Source organism: Oncorhynchus masou, chromosome 9 (assembly GCF_036934945.1).
Source record: "Oncorhynchus masou masou isolate Uvic2021 chromosome 9, UVic_Omas_1.1, whole genome shotgun sequence".
NCBI lineage: Eukaryota > Metazoa > Chordata > Actinopteri > Salmoniformes > Salmonidae > Oncorhynchus > Oncorhynchus masou.
In genome coordinates this window covers 6615852-6628819 of record NC_088220.1, presented here as the reverse complement: position 1 = coordinate 6628819, position 12968 = coordinate 6615852, and the positions used below count along the sequence as shown (strand labels likewise).

General features: G+C 40.1%; 1 protein-coding gene across 5 annotated transcripts in view; it reads left to right on the top strand.

The window, feature by feature from the left end:
- LOC135545452 (neuroblast differentiation-associated protein AHNAK-like) overlaps positions 1-12968 on the top strand; it is a 62040-nt gene that overhangs the window by 26302 nt on the left and 22770 nt on the right. For all 5 annotated transcript variants that reach the window (XM_064973078.1, XM_064973080.1, XM_064973079.1 and 2 more), the window contains exon 3: positions 12711-12770. The gene's annotated coding sequence lies outside the window, so the exon portion shown is untranslated. The remainder of the gene's footprint in view (positions 1-12710; positions 12771-12968) is intronic.

Below are 12968 nucleotides of genomic sequence, written 5' to 3'. Positions count from 1 at the left end.
CAACCCACAACACAGGGACCAACCCACAACACAGGGTACCAACCCACAACACAGGGTACCAACCCACAACACAGGGTACCAACCCACAACACAGGGTACCAACTCACAACACAGGGACCAACCCACAACACAGGGTACCAACCCAAAACATAGGGTACCAGGTCCAGAACATGAACACACCTAAATAACACACACACGTAACACAAGAATAATCCCGCACAAAACAAGGGCGGGTATACGCACTTTAAATAAGGAAGCCCATCAAGCACACACAAATAGACACAGGTGCAACTAATAAGACAAAACAAACAGAAAACTAAAAAGGGATCGGTGGCGACGACCGCCGAGCACCGCCTGAAACAGGCAGGGGAGCCAACTGCTAGTAGGCCGGTGACGCACCGCGAGCTGAAACAGGCAGGGGAGCCAACTGCTAGTAGGCCGGTGACGACGACCGCAGAGCACCGCCCGAAGCAGGCAGGGGAGCCAACTGCTAGTAGGCCGGTGACGACGACCGCCGAGCACCGCCCGAAACAGGCAGGGGAGCCAACTGCTAGGCCGGTAGGCCGAGCACCGCCCGAAACAGGCAGGGGAGCCAACTAGACGGTGACCGCCGCAGAGCACCGCCCGAAACAGGCAGGGGAGCCAACTGCTAGTAGGCCGGTGGACGCTGAGCACCGCCCGAAACAGGCAGGGGACACCTGAGTGCAATTTGATCTTCATGAGTTAATTAGATCACGTGTCTTTGATGAAAAGCACCCTGTCGTGTACTACTTTTGATGGGTCCTGGTCAAAAGTAGTGCACTGTGTAGGGAATAGGGTGTTATTTGGGATGCGTCGTTGCCTTGTTAAAGTACCTCCCTTTAGCTGGACTGGCTGTGATGTTGTGTTACTGGAGGAGTTGAACGCTTTTATGATACTTATATGTCATAGAGTACCTGTAGTATGATTCATATTTACCCCCCATAAAACCTAGCGGTTGTACAGGGAAATGGTTCCAATTGTTTTCCACCAGTCCATGTATTTTCCATAGGGGATTTTAGAAACACTTCAAATAAGGGCTGTGTTTCAGGTAGGCTTACCCTGGCGTGACGTTTTGATAACTGTGTAAATCTCTCTCGGACAAGGTGACTTTAATCAATATATTTGTTTGTATTTACCCCTTCAAAACTGAAATGTTAATTAGCTGCTAATGTGGCTATCATAAAGAACTACAAATACCATGATGCTCTGGAGGAGAGAGAGAGAGAGAGAGAGAGAGAGAGAGAGAGAGAGAGAGAGAGAGAGAGAGAGAGAGGAGAGAGAAGGGAGAGAGATAGAGAGAGACAGAGAGAGAGAGAGAGAGAGAGAGAGGAGAGAGAGAGATAGAGACAGAGAGAGAGAGAGAGAGAGAGAGAGAGAGAGAGAGAGAGAGAGAGATAGAGAGAGGGGGAGAGAGAGAGAGAGAGAGAGACAGAGAGAGAGAGAGAGAGAGAGGAGAGAGAGAGAGAGAGAGAGGAGAGAGATAGAGAGAGAGGAGAGAGAGAGAGACAGAGAGAGAGAGAGAGGAGAGAGAGAGAGATAGAGAGAGGAGGTTTTCATTGCAAGGGAAGAGACAACGCCATCTTTGACGTAAACATTGTTCATACTGTATTTTCTGTCTTGTCTTCTTCTCTGTGTTCCCATGTTTAGATCAAATCAAAATGCAACATTTTATTTGTCACATGCTTGGTTAACAACAGGACTAACAGTGAAATTCTTACGTACGACCTTCTCAACAATGCAGAGAGAAAAGAGAAATAATAAGAAATCATATAAAAAATATATTAAACAAATATTTATGGAAATATTTAACAAGAAATATCAATATGTATAATCATTCCCCTGTGGTCAGGTTCCCCCCTCTGTCTTGAAAGTGACCAAACAACTGTTAAAAAACAGCAACCTTCAAATGACCTTGGATTTCATGCATTCAGCAATATTCCCAATCACAAGAGATCTAGGGTTGTGTCCCAAATGACCCCCTATTCCAAGGTCTATTTATTAACCGCCTTTAATTTAACGACATTGGCCGAAAGCTGGGGAGAATAATATAGATTACATTACATTCTATTGAGTCTTTTTGGGCGGCAGGGTAGCCTAGTGGTTAGAGGGAGGGTAGCCTTTTGGTTAGAGGGAGGGTAGCCTAGTGGTTAGAGGGAGGGTAGCCTTGTGGTTAGAGGGAGGGTAGCCTAGTGGTTAGAGGGAGGGTAGCCTAGTGGTTAGAGGGAGGGTAGCCTAGTGGTTAGAGGGAGGGTAGCCTAGTGGTTAGAGCGTTGGACTAGTAACCAGAAGTTTGCTAGTTCAAACCCCGGAGCTGACAAGGTACAAATCGGTTGTTCTGCCCCTGAACAGGCGGTTAACCCGTCATTGAAAATATTAATTTGTTCTTAACTGACTTGCCTAGTTAAATATAAATAATCCTGTTTACTTTGTTTTTAAGATGGAATTCAATGCTTTTATCGTCAGGGTTGAGCATTTTAATTTAGATTATTAGATTCATTCTTGTTCAGGAGAGTGGCCTGCTCTGTGGCCTGCTCTGTGGCCTGCTCTGTGGGCTGTGTCTGAAATGGCAACATATAGGGATCTTTTTTAAATTAGTGCACTACGTGGGCAATAGGATACCATTTCTGACACCGCCTGTGTCATATCCAGAGAGAGGCATAGATGTGTAGTTGTTGTGGTTTAGGCGGTATCCAGATTGTCATACCGGAATATTCAGTAATATTGGCACTGAACACAAGGGGCACTTTTTTTCAAACCCCACTGAGTTTCTGTAATCATAAGGTTAGCAATGCTAACAAGTACATGTCAAAACCTATAGGAAATGTTAGCTAAATGCTAACGTGTGCATTGCGGACATTTTATACAGTCTCTGACATGAACTGTTTTGCAGGACAAACATCTCAGCCCATAAAGTTATACGAGTAACTAAATAATGCATCTCACAGTTTGCTGCTCATAACAAATATTAGACAGCATGGTTCTTTATTCAGGAGCTAACCAACCAGATAACTACTAGTTAGTAAACCAAATTCACAACTGCAGAACATTAAGCATATTTTAGACAGTTAACTTAATAGTTATAATATCTAGCTGGCAAACATTTAGTTGTGAATTCTGTACTGTAGCTCCCGAGTGGCGCAGCGGTCTAAGGCACTGTATCTCTGTGGAAGAGGAGTCACTACAGTCCCTGGTTTGAATCAAGGGCTTTATTACATCTGGCCGTGATTGGGAGTCCCATAGGGCGGTGCATAATTGGCCTGGCTAGGCCTTCATTGTAAATAAGAATTTGCTCTTAACTGACTTGCCAAGTTAAAAAACAAAGACAAAATAGGCTGAGGGGGAAAGGAAACCAACAATGACCTTCAATTAGACTATAGAATGATGATACTGAGAGGGAAAGGAAACCAACAATGACCTTCAATTAGACTATAGAATGATGATACTGAGAGGGAAAGGAAACCAACAATGACCTTCAATTAGACTATAGAATGATGATACTGAGAGGGAAAGGAAACCAAACACTGACCTTCAATTAGACTATAGAATGATGAAACTGAGAGGGAAAGGAATCCAACACTGACCTTCAATTAGACTATAGAATGATGATACTGAGAGGGAAAGGAAACCAACACTGACCTTCAATTAGACTATAGAATGATGAAACTGAGAGAAAAGGAAACTAACAATGACCTTCAATTAGACTATAGAATGATGATACTGAGAGGGAAAGGAAACCAACACTGACCTTCAATTAGACTATAGAATGATGATACTGAGAGGGAAAGGAAACCAACACTGACCTTCAATTAGACTATAGAATGATGATACTGAGAGGGAAAGGAAACCAACACTGACCTTCAATTAGACTATAGAATGATGATACTGAGAGAAAAGGAGAAAGTAGAGGGGAAAATCAATTGCAAATGTTCTGCTCTTTTGTATAAGGAATTTGATGTTTCAGAGATAAAAGGCTGACAAGACCGAGATAAATCTAGGACTATCGAGCTCCACTTTAAATAAAATAAAACATATATAGATCACCTGGCATGTGCTGCACAATAGTGCATGACTCACGAGGCTCCTTGTCTCTCTGTAGTTGTGTGCTTGTAAACAAACACCATGTGACTGGGTACTATGGGTAAGCTTTATAATGTACAATAATTTTGACAGGTGAAATGAAGAACCTGATCTTCTTTATCTTCTAATGTATTGCACAAGTTGACTGCAGGTAATTTACTTTAAAAGTAGCTTAAAATATTAAAATGTATATATATATATATATTATTATCACTGTCATGTTTAGTCATTTATCGCCTACTACACCGTTGTTAGCCAGATACTTTACCAATATAGACACCAGTACTGTAAAAATAACTTGAAAAGATGGAATGGAAAAATATATATATTTAAACACCACTCCTTGTTTATGTAATGATAGCAGACATACGTTTCACATGAGTGTGTGTGTGTGTGTGTGTGTGTGTGTGTGTGTGTGTGTGTGTGTGTGTGTGTGTGTGTGTGTGTGTGTGTGTGTGTGTGTGTGTGTGTGTGTGTGTGTGTGTGTGTGTGTGTGTGTGTGTGTGTGTGTGTGTGTGTGTGTGTGTGTGTGTGTGTGTGTGTGTGTGTGTGTAGAGAGTGTGTGTGTGTGTGTGTGTGTGTGTGTGTGTGTGTGTGTGTGTGTAGAGAGTGTGTGTGTGTGTGTGTGTGTGTGTGTGTGTGATTGTGTCCCAAATGGCACCCTATTCCCTTTATAGTGCACTACTTTTGACGACTGGGCAAGCTGTTCATTAAATAGGGAGTAGTGGATCATTTGGTAACAGCTCTTCTTCCCTGGTTATTCTTTTTCTCTCTCAGCAGGCCGTTATCTTGCAGAGCAGTGTGGATCTAGTACCATTATAGCTATGTACAGTTGAACTTTATTCAGTGAATATATATATATATATATATATATATATATATATATAGGTTCACCTTGGCTTCAGTTACTCTCTGCTCATGCTACTGATTGATTTACCAGTTTAACTTGCAATTGTTGTATTTATAGTGGTGAAAAAAATTGTATGGTATGGAAACATTTATTTTTAGTATGAAACTATTATGCAAATATGGGATTAGGCAAGATAGTCTATGGACAGGGGAACATATGCATGTTTATTTCATAGATCTATGGAGACATATAGCAAATGAAGCCATAGATCTATGGAGACATACAGCAAATGAAGCCATAGATCTATGGAGACATATAGCAAGTGAAGCCATAGATCTATGGAGACATATAGCAAATGGAGCCATAGATCTATGGAGACATATAGCAAATGGAGCCATAGATCTATGGAGACATATAGCAAGTGAAGCCATAGATCTATGGAGACATATAGCAAGTGAAGCCATAGATCTATGGAGACATATAGCAAGTGAAGCCGAAGCCATAGATCTATGGAGACATATAGCAAATGAAGCCATAGATCTATGGAGACATATAGCAAATGGAGTCATAGATCTATGGAGACATATAGCAAATGGAGCCATAGATCTATGGAGACATATAGCAAATGAAGCCATAGATCTATGGAGACATATAGCAAGTGAAGCCATAGATCTATGGAGACATATAGCAAGTGAAGCCGAAGCCATAGATCTATGGAGACATGTAGCAAATGAAGCCATAGATCTATGAAGACATATAGCAAATGAAGCCATAGATCTATGGAGACATATAGCAAATGGAGCCATAGATCTATGGAGACATATAGCAAATGAAGCCATAGATCTATGGAGACATATAGCAAGTGAAGCCGAAGCCATAGATCTATGGAGACATATAGCAAATGAAGCCATAGATCTATGGAGACATATAGCAAATGGAGCCATAGATCTATGGAGACATATAGCAAATGGAGCCATAGATCTATGGAGACATATAGCAAATGAAGCCATAGATCTATGGAGACATATAGCAAATGAAGCCATAGATCTATGGAGACATATAGCAAATGAAGCCATAGATCTATGGAGACATATAGCAAATGAAGCCATAGATCTATGGAGACATATAGCAAATGAAGCCATAGATCTATGGAGACATATAGCAAATGGAGCCATAGATCTATGGAGACATATAGCAAATGAAGCCATAGATCTATGGAGACATATAAAAGGAAGCCATAGATCTATGGAGACATATAGCAAGTGAAGCCATAGATCTATTGAGACATATAGCAAATGAAGCCATAGATCTATGGAGACATATGGCAAATGAAGCCATAGATCTATGGAGACATATAGCAAATGAAGCCATAGATCTATGGAGACATATAGCAAATGAAGCCATAGATCTATGGAGACATATAGCAAGTGAAGCCATAGATCTATGGAGACATATAGCAAATGGAGCCATAGATCTATGGAGACATATAGCAAATGAAGCCATAGATCTATGGAGACATATAGCAAATAAGTTAACAATGACACAGTCTCAGAGAGATATTCTGGATTCCATCCCCCTCCTCAGAGAAACTCAGACAGACGACAGACATTTTATTTAGTGTGTCTGATCTGAGTGTCTAATCTGAGCACCGCAGGAATCTGACAGTGGGTGTTGGCTTGGAGTGAAGGAGTGTGGCTTCTCTCTCTCTCTCTCTCTCTCTCTCTCTCTCTCTCTCTCTCTCTCTCTCTCTCTCTCTCTCTCTCTCTCTCTCTCTCTCTCTCTGTCTCAATTCAATTTAAGGGCTTGTTAAATTGAGGTCCTGTTAAATTATTGCCTTGGGAAATAGATAATACAATAGATAATAGACTAAAGTTAAATAAACAATATATATATATATATATATATATTTTAAAATGGAACGTGTTCCCTCTTCTATAGATTGATTGGACCAAATGGATCACCAGTCGTGGAACCCTGTTCTATAGATTGATTGGACCAAATGGATCACCAGTTTAGTATGCTGTCTGAGGTGTACTCCACCTCTAGACCCCTCTGAGTCCCAAATGGCACCCTATTCCCTGCCTAGATCTCCAGTTACCCATAGTGCTCTAGTGCTGTGGCAGTAAATGTGATTAGGAGGTAAGGAGATCAAATCAATGGGGAAAAATTACACAAAACAAATCAAAACACCATGTGATAATGGCAACAAAACGAATCAAGAAAACACCATGTGATAATGGCAACAAAACAAATCAAGAAAACACCATGTGATAATGGCAACAAAACAAATCAAGAAAACACCATGTGATAATGGCAACAAAACAAATCAAGAAAACACCATGTGATAATGGCAACAAAACAAATCAAGAAAAACCATGTGATAATGGCAACAAAAACACAAGAAAACACCATGTGATAATGGCAACAAAACAAATCAAGAAAACACCATGTGATAATGGCAACAAAACAAATCAAGAAAACACCATGTGATAATGGCAACAAAACAAATCAAGAAAACACCATGTGATAATGGCAACAAAACAAATCAAGAAAAACATGTGATAATCAAATCAAGAAAACACCATGTGATAATGGCAACAAAACAAATGGCAACAAAACAAATCTAGAAAACACCATGTGATAAAGGCAACAAAACAAATCAAGCAACAAAACAAATCAAGAAAACACCATGTGATAATGGCAACAAAACAAATCAAGAAAACACCATGTGATAATGGCAACAAAACAAATCAAGAAAACACCATGTGATAATGGCAACAAAACAAATCAAGAAAACACCATGTGATAATGGCAACAAAACAAATCAAGAAAACACCATGTGATAATGGCAACAAAACAAATCAAGAAAACACCATGTGATAATGGCAACAAAACAAATCAAGAAAAACACCATGTGATAATGGCAACAAAACAAATCAAGAAAACACATGTGATAATGCAACAAAACAAATGATGATAATGGCAACAAAACAAATCAAGAAAACACCATGTGATAATGGCAACAAAACAAATCAAGAAAACACCATGTGATAATGGCAACAAAACAAATCAAGAAAACACCATGTGATAATGGCAACAAAACAAATCAAGAAAACACCATGTGATAATGGCAACAAAACAAATCAAGAAAACACCATGTGATAATGGCAACAAAACAAATCAAGAAAACACCATGTGATAATGGCAACAAAACAAATCAAGAAAACACCATGTGATAATGGCAACAAAACAAATCAAGAAAACACCATGTGATAATGGCAACAAAACAAATCAAGAAAACACCATGTGATAATGGCAACAAAACAAATCAAGAAAACACCATGTGATAATAGCAACAAGACAAATCAAGAAAACACCATGTGATAATAGCAAAAACAAATCAAGAAAACACCATGTGATAATGGCAACAAAACAAATCAAGAAAACACCATGTGATAATGGCAACAAAACAAATCAAGAAACCACCATGTGATAATGGCAACAAAACAAATCAAGAAACCACCATGTGATAATGACAACAGAACAAATCAAGAAAACACCATGTGATAATGGCAACAAAACAAATCAAGAAAACACCATGTGATAATGGCAACAAAACAAATCAAGAAAACACCATGTGATAATGGCAACAAGACAAATCAAGAAAACACCATGTGATAATGGCAAAAAAAAACAAATCAAGAAAACACCATGTGATAATGGCAACAAGACAAATCAAGAAAACACCATGTGATAATGGCAACAAAACAAATCAAGAAAACACCATGTGATAATGGCAACAAAACGGATCAAGAAAACACCATGTGATAATGGCAACAAGACAAATCAAGAAAACACCATGTGATAATGGCAAAAAAAAACAAATCAAGAAAACACCATGTGATAATGGCAACAAGACAAATCAAGAAAACACCATGTGATAATGGCAACAAAACATACAAAAAGTGGTTTGCGTTATTCTCAATTGTGATCCCAAGATTGTGACATAAAGATTGAGAAAACTTGTTGGATTCCTAGTTGTGACTTCCCTGGTTCCCTCCCTGCTTGCTTTGTGGTTATGACAACTCAATGAAAACAGAGATAATCACTCAGTGGCATGACTCATATCCTGTTGCTTTTGTTATATCCTGTTGATAGACTTGAGAGCATGGTCAGGGGGCCGGTACATAATTACAAATCATTTGTAGACTGCAAATGGACTGCAAGAAGCCCAAACAGATATAATATTTGACTAAAACGTAATTATTCCAAACCTTGCTTACATTTGTATAAGATCACACGTCTCTCTATTATACATGGGAATACTTGGAGCTGAAATCCTGGTGATTTGTGTCGTAGGTGTGTCCAACACTGAAAATGTTTTTTAAAAAAGATGAAAAACATGGGTGTCCAAATACAACCACCCTGCTGTATGGGTTGATAGGACCAAATACAACCACCCTGCTGAATCCTACTGTATGGGTTGATAGGACCAAATACAACCACCCTGCTGAATCCTACTGTATGGGTTGATAGGACCAAATACAACCACCCTGCTGAATCCTACTGTATGGGTTGATAGGACCAAATACAACCACCCTGCTGAATCCTACTGTATGGGTTGATTGGAACAAATGGATCACCTGTCGGGGAACCCTGTTCTATAGATTGATTGGACCAAATGGATCACCTGTCGGGGAACCCTGTTCTATAGATTGATTGGACCAAATGGATCACCAGACAGGGAACCCTGTTCTATAGATTGATTGGACCAAATGGATCACCAGTCGGGGAACCCTGTTCTATAGATTGATTGGACCAAATGGATACGGCCACAGAACTCTTTTATATAATGTAATGTGAGTTGGCTAAACTTAAAATAGTAAGGAAACCGATTTGCCTCGATTCAATTAAGTTAGGTGAACGTATCTCTCCTGAGTCAATTGGACCCCGAATGGATACAGCCACACTGTATAACATACAAGTCCGTATGTTCATGTTCATGTAAAATGCACAATCGTTCAATGTTGCCTGTGATTAAGTTGACTCACAGTACAGAATTCATCGGAAAGTTCTTTCCATAAAGGTCAGGAATGAACATTGAACACTGGACACTGGATAGTTCTTCTTCACAGCCTGTGTCCCAAATGGCACCCTGGACCTTGGCCCAAAGTAGTGTACCATGTATGGAATAGGGTGTAATTTGGTGACGCAAACAACACAGTCTTCTTGATGAATTAGGGTGTCCCCTTTGAAGAAACGGACATAATTGTCTGTCAAGAATCTAAAGCAATAACATCGGCCTCCGCTGTCTGCGTAGGTGGAGGTTGATACAGCACAGACATATAATTATGTAATTACAAGGGGTGGGATGTTGGAGGAGTTGACATTAACGAAACAATGGGTTATTTGTCCCCAATGTATGTGTTGGACGGGACAGGCACTCACCCTGGTAAGTAAAGTGATGTAAACAAATCACTTTCATGCTGTGTTGTATTTTGTAGCATTTTGTTTATGTGATGTGTAGTACATTAATTCCATGGCTATTAATATTGTAGCTGGATTTTTTGTAGGTGGATTTTTTGTAGGTGGATTTTTTGTAGGTGGATTTTTTGTAGGTGGATTTTTTGTAGGTGGATTTGTTGTAGGTGGATTTTTTTGTAGGTGGATTTTTTGTAGGTGTAACAGTATAACTTTAGACCGTCCCCTCGCCCATACCCGGGCGCGAACCAGACATCTAACAACAGTCACACATCTAACAACAGTCACCCTCGAAGCATCGTTACCCATCGCTCCACAAAAGCCGTGGTCCTTGCAGAGCAAAAGGGGAACCACTATTTCAAGGTCTCAGAGCAAGTGACGTCACCGATTGAAACGCTGTTTAGCGCACACCGCCGCTAACTAGCTAGCTATTTCACATCCGTTACATAGGTCTACTGTATATTTGACTTTTCAAATGGTACAGTTCCATTGTGAGAAAGGGGAGAGCGTTATAGGGTGCAAGTGATGAGTTATAAAGCCACGTATGTTTTTGATTGTCCTCCATGTCAAAGTGCATTATATCTCAACGTGGTCTCAAGAGCATTTTCCGTTATTATTCTGTAAGTAAATAATAATTTGTATGATACAGTATGTTATGAATTGCATATCGTACAATATGTTACGAATTACAAATTGTACAATATGTTACAAATTTGCTAAACATTGTGTCTACCGTTAGCTAGTTGGCTAACGTTAGCTCTAGGGGTTAGGGTTAAAGTTAAGGTTATAGGGTTAGGGGAAGGTTGAGCTAAAATGCTAAGTAGTTGCAAAGTCGCTAATTAGCTAAAATGCTAAATTTGTTCTACGCCTACCCATCCACCCTGACCAACCAGCTTCCTTTATATTGTTGCCTTAAGTAACCTTCTATCTTTCTGTAACCATAACGACCGTAACGTACTCGATCATTCGAGTGTCCCGGATTTACTTTTAAAGGTTCCACTAATCTACGAAATGTACTTCGAAGTTCAGACATATTATCTGTAGGCTTTCACAACCTTGGAACACATCTTGAACATGCCCAGCAAAGTGACGATAGTTACAAATGAGCAGGTCAATTTCACAACAAATCGTTGACAGAAAATAAGTCTGTCAGGAGTCACACCAGGGGCGCTACATAAAAACACGGGAAATGACAGTTTGGTCAAACCTTGACTGAGCTATTTCTATAGGGCCTGATGCCGTGTGTACAAAACAAGAGGTTTGGTTTATGTATGTGTGCGTATGTGTGCTTGTGTGTGTGTTTTATTTATACAAGCCTGTGTGTGTGGGTGTGTGTGTGTGTGCTTGTGTGTGTGTTTTATTTATACAAGCCTGTGTGTGTGTGTGTGTGTATGTGTGTGTGTGTGTGTGTGTGCGTATGTGTGCTAGTGTGTGTGTTTTATTTATACAAGCCTGTGTGTGTGTGTGTGTGTGTGTGTGTGTGTGTGTGTGTGTGTGTGTGTGTGTGTGTGTGTGTGTGTGTGTGTGTGTGTGTGTGTGTGTGTGCATATGTGTGCTAGTGTGTGTGTTTTATTTATACAAGCCTGTGTGTGTGTGTGTGTGTGTGTGTGTGTGTGTGTGTGTGTGTGTGTGTGTGTGTGTGTGTGTGTGTGTGTACATATGTCTAAAGAATGGAAGCTACAGCCATCATTGTTCTCAGTATTGACATTGGAGTGTAAGCTTCACGATCAGGCTGCTTTCCTCAGGGTAAAGGGTGTGGTCTCAGTCCAACTCCAACAGGAGAGAAATGGAGGGAACTGAGAATTGAATGGTTATATAAGACAAGGCAGTACTACTCACCTACTCAGAGTTTTAGCGCCATCTAATGGCCATTTCATACATCTTGGCCATTGCATTATAGCAAGAACTTGTTGTTACCATTTTTTTTTTACCTTTATTTAACCAGGCAAGTCAGTTAAGAACAAATTCTTATTTTCAATGACGGCCTGGGAACAGTGGGTTAACTGCCTGTTCAGTGGCAGAACGACAGATTTGTACCTTGTCAGCTTGGGGGGTTGAACTCGCAACCTTCCGGTTAGTAGTCCAACGCTCTAACCACTAGGCCACCCTGCAGTGAGAGACAGGTAAAACATGGCTTTCATAAAAGCAGATACACATGCAAATGTGTCAGGTGTCTTACATTTTGTACACATTTTAACAGGGTTTTCTTTTTACAGAATGGTTTTCTGTAGCTTGTTCATGAATCAACAGTACTGATGTTATCTCATGTTTTGTTTTTCAGTAAAACCAAGGCAGAAACAAACCACACCAGAGCATAGGCAAAGGACAAGAAAAAACAAAGGTATTTCACCTACTTAGAAATCACCTTAAGAAATACTATAGTCTTTGTTTGCATTTTATTTTCTATTTCATGTGATTTGTTTTTTCTCTCTCTCTCTCTCCCCCCTTCTCTCTCTACCTCTCTTTCTTCCCCCTTCTCTCTCCCCCTCCCCACCTTCTCTCTCCCCCTTCTCTCCCCCCACCTCTCCCCTTATCCCCC